Here is a 16,431-nt window from a genome sequence, read left to right on the forward strand (position 1 = left end):
GGGTTAAGATCTGGACTCTGCGCTGGCCAGTCCATCCGGGTTCCTGAATTTTCTGTTTACAAGACCAGCATCACCCTGGAAACATGATAGGTGGCATTGTCATCCTGATAAAAACATTTGTCATTTCAGTAGAACTCGACACAATGTAGGGAGCACAGAACTATCAAGAACATCTCTATACAGAATTTTGGATAAGGGATACTCAACCTGTAATTCTCAGAGTTAATATGACCATGCATAACGACTAGTGGGCCCATGCCAAACCAGCTGACACGGGATCGGGTCTCTAGGTCGACCACTATTGGTTGACAGTAACTAGGTCGACAGGGTCTCTAGGTCGACATGTTCTAGGTCGACAGATCAAAAGGTCGACGTGAGTTTTTCACAATTTTTTCTTTTTTTTAACCTTTTCATACTTAACGATCCACGTGGACTATGATTGGAACGGTAATCTGTGCCAAGCAAAGCGATAGCGGAGCGAGGCACCTTGCCCTCGCATGGCGAGCTAAGCAAGCCATGCGAGGGGACATGGTGCACTAATTGGGGTTCCCGGTCACTCTACAAAGAAAACAACACCCAAAAAACATTAAAAAAACTCATGTCGACCTTTTGACCTGTCGACCTAGACCATGTCGACCTTAAGACCCTGTCGACCTAGAGACCCGGTCAACCTAGTTACTGTCGACCAATAGTGGTCGACCTAGACACCGTCGACCTAGTTACTATCTACCTTCCATACCACACCCAGCTGACACAGCCCTACAGCATCACTCTGGCATCAGACGTTCTCCTGGCAATCTCCAAACCAAAACACGTCCATCAGATCTGAAAAGGGTAAACCGTGAGTTGTCAATCCATAATACTCCCCGCCATTGTTCCACTGTCCAGTTTTTGTACTCTTCTTTGTGATTGATTAGAGGTTTTCTCAAATGCGCTGTCCATTTATGCGATTATTGATTATTGATACATCCATGCAGTGTAATCAATAATCGCATTGAAAGTTGGTCCGATTTTATCACAACACATCCGCATCCTCAGATATACTTGTAGGTTGTGATAAATCGGCCCCAAAAGTCTAAGTGATCTGTGCAGGCCTGCAAACCACAGTGGGCTCAAGGAGGGATTACTCTGGGTTAGAGGTTTAGAAACCACCAAACAGTTCCATCCAAACAGTAAATCTTTTTATTACGTTGTAGCATATGAGGTGTTGGCAATTCCCCTTTTTGGATTATGCAACTTTGTGATTAATACGTCCATATTGGTTTTGTCATTTAATCCCTATATTTAGAACTTGACTTAAAGTAAGTTGTTGTTTTCATAGCCAGCGTCCCAAACTACAGTACATGTCATCTAGAACAGAGTTGTCAAAACAGGCCTGATCAACCTATGACTCTCCAGCTTGTGAAACTGCAAGTCCCTGCATGCCTTGCCACAGTCTTGCTATTAAGCAATGCTAAAACTGTGGAAAGGCATGCTTGGATATGTACTGTCACAACTTGTGAGCAACAGGTTGGCCAGGTTTGCGTCAAAAGCATTTTTATGGTGCCATATATTTTTAAAATTGTATTTGATCTATAAATATATAATTGTAAGAAAACTTGTCCCTCTCCATGGAAATACCTGGAGCAATTATTTGCACCAGCTAGCACCTTGGGCACAAAGGGCCTAATTCAGACCTGATCGTAGCCCTGCAAAATTTTGCAGGGCTACGATTAGGCACACTGACATGCGTGGGAATGCCCAACACAGGACTAGTCCGCCCCGCATGTCTGGACCGCCCCCGCCCCCTCCCCACAGAAGTACAAAAGCATCGCATGCAGCAATGCTTTTGTACTTCAGGAGTAGCTCTCGGCCAGCGCAGCTCCTGCACCCTGGCCGGGATCTACTCGTTGCTGGGTCGCAGTGGCTGCGTGTGACGTCATGCAGCTGCCGCGGCCCGCCCCCGGCATGGTCCAGCCACACCTGCGTTGGCCGGACAGTGCCCCCAAAATGGCGGCTTAATGCCGCCATCCCACCCCCTCCCTCCCAGCGACCGCCTCTGCCTGTCAATCAGGCAGAGGTGTTCGCTACCCTACAACAGCCATCGGCTGTCTGGCATGCACCGGCACACTGCGGCGCCGGCGCATGCGCACTTCAGACCTGATCGGCTGCTGTGCGAATTCGCCCAGCACCGATCAGGTCTGAATTAGGCCCAAAGTCCACTGTGACTGTGAACAACAATGCAGAGGCATAAAGATATACAGTCTTTACGCTCAATTACTGGGTTACAAATGAATACAAATACAGGGAAACAATTGCTAAACCAATCTGACATACAACAACTTTTTACATAAAAAAATATTTTACAATTAACAATTATTTGGGTGGTGCCACCTGATCATAGTACTGTATTATAAGTTTTTAGTAATTTATAGGTCTGCTTATGGATTTCAGATAACATTTCCATAGACTACAGTTCCCGTTATTTAAGAATAAATACTCCATTTAGCTTTAGTTTGGAAAAGTTTCTAAGTCTGAGGTAAACGCAAGCTAGAAATTGTGTTACACAACCAGCCACTGCTCTGCCTCATGACATCCTGTATGTGGTGTCCTGATTTGAACTCAATCTTTATTGGTTCAGTTTCTTTCATACAGTTCCTTTCTGGGCGATGAGGAACAATTGTTGGATCATCTTCCTAGTAAGACTGGCATTGATTCAGACTTTATTTTTGGTTGCTGTTGTTGAGCAGAAACAGCAACATTAGTCAATGTATTATATTTTTCTATGACTAGGGTTGGGCAGAAGCTTGTCAGGAGAATATACTGTACATACAAAGGTTATCATTCAGCACAGATTAGTCTGTGCCCAAAATACAAGAAACTAATAACTTCAGCACAGCATTGTGTTCTGGCTGGATTGCAAACATTAGTATAGATTGGCACCATGACCATCTCCATTAGGGCTGAGTGTAGAACACACCAAGCAATAGTCCGTTATATTACAATCACTTTTTTGCCCCAAAACTCTCAATCTGACATAGTAGACAATTTGTTAAGCATACATACTTACTAAACGGCCAGTCTAGTGTCTGTCCTGATGTCACAACTTGCCCAGCTGTGATGTCAGTCCCTGCAGCCAGTCTATGAGTTGCCCTTACAAACAGCCAGACATGTCGCTATTCTGTCTCTGCAAGATTATGCGACATTAGCTGTACTGCACTGATAACCTGATATGTCTGCGAACGACATAGTTCACAGACATATCGGGTGTACACACCCGCTGATGCACTACAGATATATCAACAGTTCAATGGATGGGTAAAATATCTATTAAGGTATACATAGCTTTACTGTTATATTTCAAACAAATGCCTGTAAAAAGAGTTAGGAACGGATTGGTTCTATTCATGGAGCAGTGAAAAGCCCTTTATCAGTGATAGCAGGCATAGGTGTGCACAGGGGGGGTGCCTGGTGTGCACAGCCACCCCCTAATGTCTGGAACCCCGATCTCACATGCCTGATGCAGCGATCGCCGAGTAGGCTGATTACTGTCCCCTCTGCGCTGCACCCTGTCAGGACTGCATTACTGACTGGACGCCTGGGTTAATCAAGGGTGCCACTGCCACCGGCTTTCAAACTCTCGGCTCCACCTCTATGTACAAAAACAGTGTGATGTGACGTGATGACGTCATGCTGCTCGCACGCCCACCCATCACACCCGCCACACGCCCACCTCTCTCCTTCTATGCTATGCTAACGTCAGCCACTGATGAGGATCAGCATGCAGCCAGAGTTCCTCTTAGGAAGACAGATTCAATACTGGCAGGCGGTCCGCAGCAGCATTGACGCGTCACTTGTTTTTCCAGCAGCAGCAGTACTAGTCTGCGACTGTCAGTGTCAGTGAGTGACTGACTTGTAAGTAAGCTGCTGCAGCTTGCAGGGTAAAGTGAGGGGGAGCCAGACCAGGCCGAGAAGGAGCAATGTAATTGCAGTGAGTGCCATCAGGGGTGTTTGTTTGGTGCACACCACAACATCTGACAATGTATCTGCATTATTAGGATTGGTACAAGGGTGGATATTTTATATTGCGTTGACCGTCAATAGATGGTGCTAAACACGGCCAAAAGGCGGTGCTAGACACCCCTCCGACGGGGCACCCCCTAATAAAATTCGCTGTGCACGCCTATGATAACAGGGAATTTCACTGTTGCATTCCATTCACAGAAGGGGTTGCCTTGGAGGAATGTCAGATTTCCCTAGCAGTGCCACAGCTCAATGTCAGGATCGCTTCCCCATACAGTGGCAAACGCAGGATTTGCATGGGGGGGTTTCCAGAACTGGGTGGAGCCAATCATGGGGGTGGGGACTGAGGTGACCCAGTATATGCTGGGTCCGTAAAACTAGTGTGTCTGTGTGTATATATATATATATATATATATATATATATATCTACACATATATATATTAAAAGGGCACGGTCGTGCCCTTATATTAAGGCTGAATCGAACAAACGGAATTCTCCCATAGGGAACTTCTGAGATGGGGGCATGGTATTTGAGGGGCTACACCTCAAAACTGATTGGACGTACTGAGCTGAAATTTGGCATGGGAGCGTAGAATCGTCACCCGGTGCTGCATGCCAAATTTCAGGGCAAAATAATAAAAAATGAGGAATTGGGAGTAACCTAAAGTTCCAACTGTCAGTTTTTTTCTGCTACTTCCTTGTTGGCTTATTGACACCGTTTTCCTATAGAGTGAATGAGGAGATTTTTGGGAAGGCATAACTCAGGGTAGAGGACAAAGAAAGACTAGGGGTTTGTTTTATTAGATAGAGTATGTCCCAGTGTAGTGCCTTTTGGGGTTGTGGTTTTTCAGAAAGTTATAGTTTTTTTTTTATTAAGTAAAATATGCCCCATTATAATGATAGGGCTTTTCAATTTGTTGCGGCTGCGCAGTGGCCGCCAGCAGGGGGTGTACAGTGGCAGCTTCACTTGGGTGTACTAACATGGACGACTTTTTCCTCGCCTCTGGTTTTTGTTGGTAAACTGGAGGGGAACGGCCTACACTTGGGTGATACAGTGGGGTAAGGGGGTGTTTTGGGGTTACTGGGGGCATAGTGTGATAATTATAGGCCCTGGCACGGCTCACGTTAGTTTTATTGTTCCGTGGTGTAGGAGCGGTGGCAGGGCCGGCTCCTACACCACGTGATCACAGCACAGTCAGCCAGGGGCGGGAAGTTCAAAAGTGCTTAGCACTGTGCAGTATTTATCCCGTCATTATAGACGCAGCCTAGCACTGCAGCTGCTGCTGCGGAACTTCCACTGGTGCAGGGGGTGCAATGCGCAGGGGCCCATGGTAATGAAGGGGCCCATATGTGTCAAACTTAATTATACTGACTTATCTTTATGAATGTATTGCTGGGCACGCACGGCTGTGGTCTGTAATAAAGGAGGAGGAGGAGGCGGTCTAGCTGGAGGAGGAAGAGGGAGCCCACTCCCCTCTCTTCACATCTCCTCCCATTCTCTTACCGTCCTCATCCCCTCTCACAGACAGGCTGCTATTGCCGGGTTCGACGTCATGATCTAGTGACCGGCCCCGGCGCGAAAATAAAGAGAGCAGAGAAGCTTTCCTGAGTCCATGTCCCCCGGTAAGCCTTATACATAGCACCCCTGGTCACCTCCATCACCCTCCGGCCCTGGTCACTTCCATCATCATACCTCCCAACTGTCCCGATTTTCGCGGGACAGTCCCGTTTTTTGGGGACTGTCCCGCTGTCCCACCCGCGGGCCGCAGTGTCCCGCGGTGGGGGGGGGGCAGTTGGGAGGCTGTCACCCGCTGCCCTGCTTAGCAGAGCAGCGGTGAATAGACGCTGTGCGCATGCGCACAGCGTCTATTCAGTGCAGACAGAGGGAGAGGGGGCATGCCAGCAGCTCACAGAGCGCTGGGCATGCCCCCTCAGTGACGAAAACGGGGGCGTGACTCGCGATCGCGGGTCCTCCCACGAAGCCACGCCCCCTTTTCGTAGGCCACGCCCCCTTTTCGGAAGCTCGCGCGGCCAGAAGGTTGACCAAGAGGAACGATGGTGCCCATGTGCTGTCCGGGAATGATGGTGCTGCGCCTGTCTGGCTAGGCAGGGGAGAGAAGGGTCATGTTGGGGGAAAAGATGGTGCAAAGCTGTCTGTGTTGAGGGGGGGGTGATGGTGTTGTCCTGTCTGCCTGTGGAAGGGGGGGTGATTGTGCTGTCTGTCTATGGGAAGAGGAAGTGTCTGTCTATGGGGGGGGGGGGGGGGGGGGGGGGGAGAGGGGGCGTTGCTGGAGGAAAAGATTGACATTGTCTATCTAGGGGTGTGGAGGGTGATGGTGTTGTCCTCTCTGCCTCTTTTCATGTGTCTTACTCTCTCTTTCATGTGTCTTAAGGTGGGTACACACTATTAGATATATCTGCAGATCAATTGATCTGCAGATATATCTTTTTACGGATCGGGCAGTGTGCTGTGCATACACACAGCCCGATCCGTCGGGGACTGACGTCATGAACTGGGCGGGCGGGCGCTCGCGCCCGCCCAGTTCACCTGTCAATCACCGCCGGCCGCCGCAGCATGTGTACGGGCGGTCGGACGACCGCCCCGTACACACACAGCGACGCGCCAATATATCGATAGATATATTGGCTGTCGGCTGTGCTGCGCGGCCGCCGCGATACGTCTGTGAACGACGGAGTTCACAGACGTATCGCCCGTACACACTGGCCGACGGTCCCGCGATGTATCGGCCGTTCAAGAGAACGGCCGATACATCGACCAGTGTGTACGGGCCTTTACTCTCTCTTTCATGTGTCTGGCTCTTTTTCTTCTCTGTATCTCACTTTTCATGTGCCTATCTCTCTTTTGATGTGTATGTGTGTCTCTCTCTTCATGTGTCTCTCCTTTCATGTCTCTTTCTTGATCTCTCACTCTCTTTTCATAGCGCCCTTTTCTTGTCTCTTTTCATGTCACTCTGTCTCTCTCTCCATGTCTTTCTCTCTCTCTTTTTCTCTGTATCTCTCTTTTTTCATGTGCCTATCTCTCTTTTCAAGTCTCTCTTCATGTGTGTCTCTCTTTTTCTCTGTATCTCTCTCTTTTCATGTCTCTCACTGTCTCTTCATCTCTCTTTTCATATCTCTCTTTTCATGACTCTTTACATGTCAATCTATGTCTCTCTCACTCCATGTCTGTGTCTCTCTCTTTTCATGTCTCTCTCTCTTTTCATGTGTATCTCTCTCTTCATGTCTCTTTTCATGTGTCTCTCACTGTTTTCATATCTCTTTTCATGTGTCTCTCTTTTTCTCTGTATCTCTCTTTTCACGTGTCTCTCTCTTTTCATGTGTCTCTCTCCCTCTCTCTTTTCATGTCTCTCCATGTTTCTCCCTCTGTGTGTCTCTCTTTTCATATCTCTCTTCATGTCTCTCTCTCATGTCTATCACTTTCTTTCTCTTATGTCCATCTCTCTCTCTTCCTGTCTCTGTCTTTTCATGTGTCTCTCTCTTTTCATGTCTCTTTCTTGATATCTCACTCTCTCTCTCTTTTCATGACTCTTTTCTTGTCTCTTTTCATATCACTCTGTCTCTCCATGTCTGTTTCTCTCTCTCTTTTCATGTCTCTCTTTTTCTCTGTATCTCTTTTTTTTCATGTCTCTCTCTCTCTTCATGTCTGTCTCTGTAAATATCCCATTTTCTCTGTCTCTATCCCTATGTCTGTCTCCTCATGTCTCTCTTCATTTTTCTGTCTAACACACACACCTTTCTCTCTCTCTCACACACACACACACACACACACACACACACACACACACACACACACTGTACACATCTCTCACACATACGTACAGTATGTTTGTCTTTTCATGTCTCTTTTTCTCTGTCTCTCCATTTCTGTCTCTCTATCTCTCCATGTCTGTCTCTCTCCTTTTCTCTGTCTCTCTGTGTCTCTCTCCCTTTTTCTGTCTCTGTCTCTCCCTTTTGCTCTGTCTCCCCATGTCTCACTACATGTTTCTGTCTCTCTCAGACACATACATATCTCTCTCACACACATACATGTTTTTCTTTTCATGTCTTTCTCTCTTTGTTTCTATCCATGTCTGTCTGTTTCTCACTCTCTCTATTTCTCTGTCTCTCTTTTTCTCTATCTCTCCATGGGCGGGATGTACTAAGCGGAAAATGCGGTAAACTCCCTGTTTACCGCATTTTCCGGATGTACTAACCCCAGGCCGGCAGGACAGCGCCGCGGTGGGGTACGTCCATAGAAGCCTATGGGGCTTCTCTCCGCGGCGCTGTGTGAGGGATCTAATCGGATCCCTCCTAGCATGCCCTGCGGCCACCCCCGTCTCCCTGCGCATGCACAGACTGACTTCTGGGGCCGAATCCCGGAAGTCAGGCTGCCGCTGCGCATCGCGGAGGACAGCTCTTATCGGAAGAGCTGTCCTCCGCAATGCTGAGTACATATGCGATCAGCATCATGGCGCAGGGCGGCGATGTACATTAGTACATCCCGCCCCATGTCTTTCTCATTTTTCTGTCTCACTCGCACACACATGTAGATCGCTCTGTCTCTCTCTCTATCCATGTCTTTCTAATTTTTTTTGTCTCGCACACACATATACTGTATATCGCTCTCTCTCACACACACACATATATATATATATCTCTCACACACATATGCATATCTCTCACACACGCATACATATCTCTCACACAGACATACATGTATGTATCTCTATGTCTAATCTCCATGTCTCTCCTTTTTTCTCTCTGTCTTACTCTCTCGCACACACATACCGAATCCCAGTGAACCCTTTAAACCCAATTTACCCCCTTGACTCCCTCCTATAAAGACTTCACCTCTGCCTCTCCCCGTCACCCTCTACCTGTTACCCACTCTCTCCCAGTCACCCACCGTCTCTTCCTTTCACCCACTCTGTCATCCTGAGCCTCACCCTGTCACACTCTAATTCTCGTCACCTTCTAACTCTCCCTGTCACACTCTGCCTCTTCCTAGTCACCCACTGTTTTTCCCTGTAACCATTAAACCTCTCCCTGTCACCCTCTCCTTATCACCTGCTGCCTCTCCTGTCCCCCTATCCCCGTCACCAACTACCTCTCCTGTCACCCTCTGTCTCCCCGTCACCCACTGCCTTTACCTTTAACCACCTCCCCTTCACCCACTGCCTCTACCTTTAACCCTCTCCTCTTCACCCACTACCTCTCCCTGTCATCTTCTACCCTTCACCCACTGCCTCTCCCTGTAGTCCTCTCACTCTCTCTCTCCACTACCAAGCAACATATTTTGAACTTGAGGAGAGGGGCCCAAAGCATATTTCTGCACCTGGGCCCACCACCCACAATTTCCGCCACCAGACTCTGGGTCCCCATCCTCCTCCTCCGCTACAGGTTCACAAGCAGCAAGAGCACTCCGATCCCCCCTCCAACCCGCCTCTCTGATCTCCCAATTCTCTGATTCTCCTCTCTATGTTCCAACCCCCCCCCCCCCCTGTCTCTCTCCATCTGCAGGAATAGGACCCGCCCCCTTCTTCATTCAGCCCGCCCCCTTCATCCCCTGTATCTTTCTTTCTGCCATTTGTGATCTCTCCCATCTGTAGGAATAGGCCCCGCACCTTTTTTACTCAGCCCGCCCCCTTCTTCCCCTGTACCTTGCTCTCTCCCGAGTGTGCTCTCCGTCTCTCCCGTCTGCAGGAATAGGCCCCGACCCCTTCTTCATTACTTTCTTAGGAAAGGGAGGAGGAGCCGAGGAGGAAGGTGTACTCTGGGAGGCCGGGAGCTGCGGCGGTGTAGAGGGGCTGATGAAACACTTTGGCCACTCCCCCTCCAGCGGACCTTGGAAACAGCACCTTATAGGGGGAGAAGACCCGGACACCTGCATTCTACCACCCCTTCCCCCGCTGCTTCAATGAAGACAGCTCTGCCAGGCCAGTCACAGTGGCGTGGAGAAGAGAGGGGGGTGGCGCACTCACAGATCTAGCACACAGCGGCAGAGGTGTCTGGGTAAGAAAACAGTGGCATGTGATCAACGTCTGGATGTGCCCAGCACAAGGCTGACTGGCAATTACTTGCCACTCCCAGCACTGCTCAATTCCCTGCTCCGCACCTCTTCCCAACACCTCCCCCCTGTTATGTGTTGTGTACACTAGTGTGACCTGCTGGCACTCCAACTCCCATGTCGTGTCAGCTGTTTTACTTATCCTCCAGCTCACCAACCCCTCCCCCCCCCCCCCCACGTAATGTGCACCTATAGCCAGACTCCAAATTCCCCTCCCTGCTGTGTGTCCGGCCATCCCCCCCTCCCTGCTGTGTGTCCGGCTACACCCCCCCTCTCCTCCGTGCTGTGTGTCCGGCCAACCCCCCCCCCTCCCTCCTCCCTGCTGTGTGTCCGGCCAACCCCCCCCCCCCCTCCCTGCTGTGTGTCCGGCCAACCCCCCCCCCCTCCTCCCTGCTGTGTGTCTGGCCACCCCCCCCCCCCCTCCCTGCTGTGTGTCCGGCCACCCCCCCCCCCCTCCCTGCTGTGTGTCCGGCTACCCTTCCTCATCCCTGCTGTGTGACCGGCCAACCCCCCTCCCTCCTCCCTGCTGTGTGTCCGGCCAACCCCCCTCCCTCCTCCCTGCTGTGTGTCCGGCCACCCCCTCCCTGCTGTGTGTCCGTCTACCCTCCCTCCTCCCTGCTGTGTGTCCGGCCACCCTCCCTCCTCCCTGCTGTGTGTCCGGCCACCCTCCCTGCTGTGTGTCCGGCCAACCCCCCCCCCTCCCTCCTCCCTGCTATGTGTCCGGCCAACCCCCCCCCCCTCCCTCCTCCCTGCTATGTGTCCGGCCAACCCCCCTCCCTTCTCCCTGCTGTGTGTCCGGCCACCCCCCCCCTCCCTGCTGTGTGTCCGTCTATCCTCCCTCCTCCCTGCTGTGTCTCCGGCCACCCTCCCTCCTCCCTGCTGTGTCTCCGGGCACCCTTCCTCCTCCCTGCTGTGTGTCCGGCCTACCCCCCCCCCCCCTGCTGTTTGTCCGGCCACCCTCCCCTCCCCTGCTGTGTGTCCGGCCTACCCCCCCCCTCCCTGCTGTGTGTCCGGCCTACCCCCCCCCCCTGTGTGTCCGGCCTACCCCCCCCCCCTCCCTGCTGTGTGTCCGGCCACCCTCCCCTCCCCTGCTGTGTGTCCGGCCTACTCCCCCGCCCCCCCCCCCTGCTGTGTGTCCAGCCCCCCCCCTCACCTGCTGTGTGTCCAGCCCCCCCCTCCTCACCTGCTGTGTGTCCGGCCTACCCCCCCTCCCCTCCCTGCTGTTTGTCCGGCCTACCCCCCCCACATCTCATTCACCCACCGCCGCAGACTCCTCCCCCTCACGGTTATTATAATAAGGCCACCCCCCCCTCACCTGCTGTGTGTCCAGCTCCCCCCCTCACCTGCTGTGTGTCCAGCCACCCCCCCCCCCCCCTCACCTGCTGTGTGTCCGGCCTACCCCCCCCCCCTCACCTGCTGTGTGTCCGGCCTACCCCCCCCCCTCACCTGCTGTATGCCCGCCCCCCCCTCCCCCTCCCTGCTGTTTGTCTGTCTACCCTCCCCTGCTGTTTGTCTGTCCACCCTCCCCTCCCCTGCTGTGTGTCCGGACTACCCCCCCCCCCTTCCCTGCTGTGTGTCCGGCCTACCCCCCTTCCCTGCTGTGTCCGGCCTAACCCCCCCCCCCCTCACCTGCTGTGTGTCCAGCCCCCCTCACCTGCTGTGTGTCCAGCCGCCTACCCCCCCCCCCTCACCTGCTGTGTGTCCGGCCTCCCCCCCCTCCCTGCTGTGTGTCCAGCCCCCCCTCACCTGCTGTGTGTCCGGCCTACCCCCCCCCCCCCCTCCCTGCTGTTTGTCCGGCCTACCCCCCCCCCCTCCCTGCTGTTTGTCCGGCCTACCCCCCCTCCCCTCCCCTGCTGTGTGTCCTGCCTACCCCCCCTCCCTGCTGTGTGTCCATCCCCCCCCCCCCCTCACCTGCTGTGTCCGGCCTACCCTCCCCTCCACTGCTGTGTGTTCGGCAACCCCCCCCCCCCTCTTCCCGCTGTGTTCGAACACCCCCTACCCCCTCCCCTCCCTGCCGTGTGTCCGGTCACCCTCCCCTCTCTGCTGTGTGTCCAGCCACCCCCCCCCCCTCTCTGCTGTGTGTCCGGCCACCCCCCCCAGACACGCAGCGCCTGACACACACAGACATGCAATGCCTGACACGCATACGCATATGCAGCGCCTGACACACACGCACACACACAGCACCTCACACACACACACACACACAGCACCTTACACTCACACGGACCTGACACACACGCACTCACACGCAGTACCTGATACACGCACACGCATATGCAGCGCCTGACACACACGCAGCACCTGACACGCACACACACAGATGCAGTACCTAACATTCACACGGATCTGACACACATGCACACACTCACACGCAGCGCCTGACACACACGCACAGGCAGCGCCTGACACACACGCACAGGCAGCGCCTGACACACACGCACAGGCAGCGCCTGACACACACGCACAGGCAGCGCCTGACACACACGCACAGGCAGCGCCTGACACACAGGCAGCGCCTGACACACAGGCAGCGCCTGACACTGACACACAGGCAGCGCCTGACACACAGGCAGCGCCTGACACACAGGCAGCGCCTGACACACACGCACACAACTGACACTCACACGCACCTGACACACGCACTCACACACAGCACCTGACATACTCACATGCAGCACCTGACACACACACACACACGCAGACATGCAGCACATGACACGCAGCGCCTGACACACACACAGACACGCAGCGCCTGACACACACGCAGCGCCTGACACACACGCAGATACGTAGCGCCTGACACACACGCAGATACGCAGCGCCTGACACACACGCAGACACGCAGCGCCTGACACACACGCAGACACGCAGCACCTGGCACACACGCAGCACCTGACACACGCAGCACCTGACTTACTCACATGCAGCACCTGACACACACACGCAGACATGCAGCACATGACACACAAGCAGCGCCTGACACACACGCAGACACGCAGCGCCTGACAGACACGCAGCGCCTGACACACACGCAGCGCCTGACACACACGCAGCGCCTGACACACACGCAGACACGCAGCGCCTGACACACACGCAGACACGCAGCGCCTGACACACACGCAGCACCTGACACACACGCAGACACGCAGCGCCTGACACACACGCAGCACCTGACACACACGCAGACATGCAGCACCTGACACACGCAGCACCTGACACACACGCAGACACGCAGCACCTGACACACACGCAGCACCTGACACACGCAGACACGCAGCACCTGACACACACGCAGACACGCAGCACCTGGCAGACACGCAGCACCTGACACACACGCAGACACGCAGCACCTGACACACACGCAGACACGCAGCACCTGACACACACGCAGACACGCACACACACACAGCACCTGACACAGATATGCAGCGCCTGACACACACACACAGACATACAGCGCCTGACACACACACACGCAGACATGCAGCGCCTGAAACACAAACGCAGACATGCAGCGCCTGACACACACACACGCAGACATGCAGCACCTGACACACCCACACACAGATATGCAGCACCTGACACACCCACACACAGACATGCAGCACCTGACACACCCACACACATACAGACATGCAGCACCTGACACACACACACACACACACACGCAGCACCTGACACACATATATACATGTGGCATTTAACGCACACACGCACAGCACCTGACACACAATCATATACACTCAGAGCACCTAACACACACATACACTCGCAGCACCTCACACACACTCGTATACACACGCAGCACCTGCCACTCACACATATATACACATGCAGCACCTGCCACTCCCACATACATGAACAGCACCTAACACACACATATATACATGCAGCACCTGACACACACATACACGCGCAGCACCTGACAGTCGCACACATACAGATGCGACAGCTGACACAAACACATACACGCTCAACACCTGACACCCACGTGGCAGCTGACGCATACAAATGCAGCACCTGAGATACACACATACACGTACAGCACCTGAGACACACACATACATGTACAGCACCTGAAACACACACACACATGTATGTACACGCGCGGCTCCAGGCACACACATACGTACGTACACACGCGGCACTTGACACACACACACACGTACACGCGCGGCACCTGACACACACGCACGCACGCACGTACGTACGTACGTACGTACGTACGTACACGTGTGGCATCTGACACACACACACACACGTATGCACACGCGTGGCTCCTGACACACACGCGTGTTGCTCCTGACACACACACATGTACGTACACGCTCGGCTCCTGACACACACACGTATGTATGTATACGTGCTGCACCTGACACCTACACGTATGTACGTATACGCGTGGCTCCTGACACCCTCACGCATGTACACGTGCTGCTCTTGGCACACACACGCACACGTACACGCGTGGCACCTGACACATACACGCGTGTACGTACACACATGCACAGCACCTGACATACACACATGTAGGTACGCGCCACCTGACACACACACACGTACACGCACGACACCTGACACACACGTACATACTAGTGATGAGTGGGTTCGGTTCGTCGGAATCCGGACCCTCCGGACTTGACCCATTTTACATGGGTCCGAGGCAGGTTCGAACCTTCCCGCCTTGCTCGGCTAACCCGAGCGCGCCCGAACGTCATCATCCCGCTGATTCCCGCGAGATTCGGATGTCTGCATTCGTGGAAAGGGGTCCCATGTGTAAACATGGGACCCCTTTCAGTCCGTCTGGTCCGGGTGTTCGGTTTGTTGTTTTGCCAAGTACGTGGATTTAATCTGGAACCTGGATCAGGTGAGTATAATTATCTTTTATTTTCAGGTACCCGTGGATTCTACTGGGAGAAGAGGACCGACTGCTTCGTGTCAACATAGGTAAGTATGTGTGTGTCGGCAGGTGTGAAATAAAGTTATACTTTCACGGTGTCTGTGTCCTGTTTTTATTTGGGTATTTTTTTCCCAGTAGAACTACAGGTACCAGCGGGCCCGTTTTTCTCCCGCATGCTGGTACTTGTGGTTCTCAAAGTACCAGCTTGCGGGGGAGGCTTGCTGGGACTTGTAGTGCTACTTGAAAAAACAATATTCTTTCAATTTTCTCAAGGCTATCAGCCTCCCATCCGCAGCCCTTGGATGGGGGGGACAGCCTCGGGCTTCACCCCTGGCCCTTGGGTGGCTGGGGGGGGGGGACCCCTTGATTGAAGGGGTCCCCACTCCCCCAGGGTACCCCGGCCAGGGGTGACTAGTTGGATATTTAATGGCACGGCCGCAGGGCACTGTATAAAAGTGACCCCCGGCTGTGGCATTATCTGTCCAGCTAGTGGAGCCCGGTGCTGGTTTTAAAAATACGGGGGATCCCTGTCCGTTTTTCCCCCGGATTTTTAGAACCAGGATCGGCTCGAAGAGCCCGAGGCTGGTTATGCTTTGGAGGGGGGACCCCACGCAAATTTTTTTTCCGGGTTTTTCACATTCCATTTAAAAATAACAAACAAATAATAATCTTTTAAAAAATATATAAATAATACTTGTGCCTCCAAAAAAGACAAACCAAGTACCTAATCCCTTCTAATATAAATAGATATGCTATTACCCCCCAAAAAACAGCAAAAAAAACATGTTTTAATTTTTTTATTAGATTCCGCCTGCAAAGTGTGGTGGATTGAAAATTACGAATTTACTGTTTAAAAGCACTGTTGTCGAATTTACAAACTTCAATTGAATATACTTTTGTCGAACTGCTGCATTTGTACCATTGCAGAAAAGTCGAATTTGTCAAATGTCGAATTTTAAAAAGTCGAATTTTGAGAGCCTGTAAGAATAGGCCCCTCCCCCTTCTTCACATCAGCCGTCCTCTTCTACCCCTGTACCTTGCTCTCTCCTGTCTGTGCTCTCTCCCGTCTGTAGGACTAGGCCCCGCCCCCTTCTTACCCTCCAGTGACTGCTCTCTCCTGACAAGTGGACCAGGCCTGCCCCCTACACGCTGCTGGTGTCTTCATTGTTACTTGGTCTGGAGCTCCGTTGGGGAGAGAACTCACGTGAGCTTATTAAGAATGAGGAACTGGGATGTTTTAATTTTATTGTGAGTAGTGTAATGTGGTGATGTAGTATGTTGTATGGGGGGTATAGTGTAACTATGAAGTGCAGCATATGGGAGGGCTATAGCATAGTGATGTAGTGTGGCATATGGGGGGTGGTAGCGCATAGGCGTGTGTACAGGGGGTGCCTGGTGCGCACAGGCACTCCCTAATGTCCAGCACCGCTGCACGCCACGCTTGCTGTAGCACAGTGA

The 16,431-nt window shown here is 52.7% G+C and overlaps 1 long non-coding RNA gene across 7 annotated transcripts in view; it reads left to right on the plus strand.

The window, feature by feature from the left end:
* The first annotated feature begins 5,179 nt into the window (after nt 1-5,179).
* The window catches only part of LOC134910709 (uncharacterized), a 323,989-nt gene continuing 312,737 nt past the window's right edge, over nt 5,180-16,431 (plus strand). For 2 of the 7 annotated variants that reach the window (XR_010176274.1, XR_010176276.1), the window contains exon 1: nt 5,180-5,626. This is a non-coding gene — a long non-coding RNA (uncharacterized LOC134910709). The remainder of the gene's footprint in view (nt 5,627-16,431) is intronic. The other 5 variants (XR_010176266.1, XR_010176269.1, XR_010176264.1 and 2 more) reach the window with 5 other exon arrangements.

Source organism: Pseudophryne corroboree, chromosome 1 (assembly GCF_028390025.1).
Source record: "Pseudophryne corroboree isolate aPseCor3 chromosome 1, aPseCor3.hap2, whole genome shotgun sequence".
Classification (NCBI taxonomy): Eukaryota; Metazoa; Chordata; class Amphibia; order Anura; family Myobatrachidae; genus Pseudophryne; species Pseudophryne corroboree.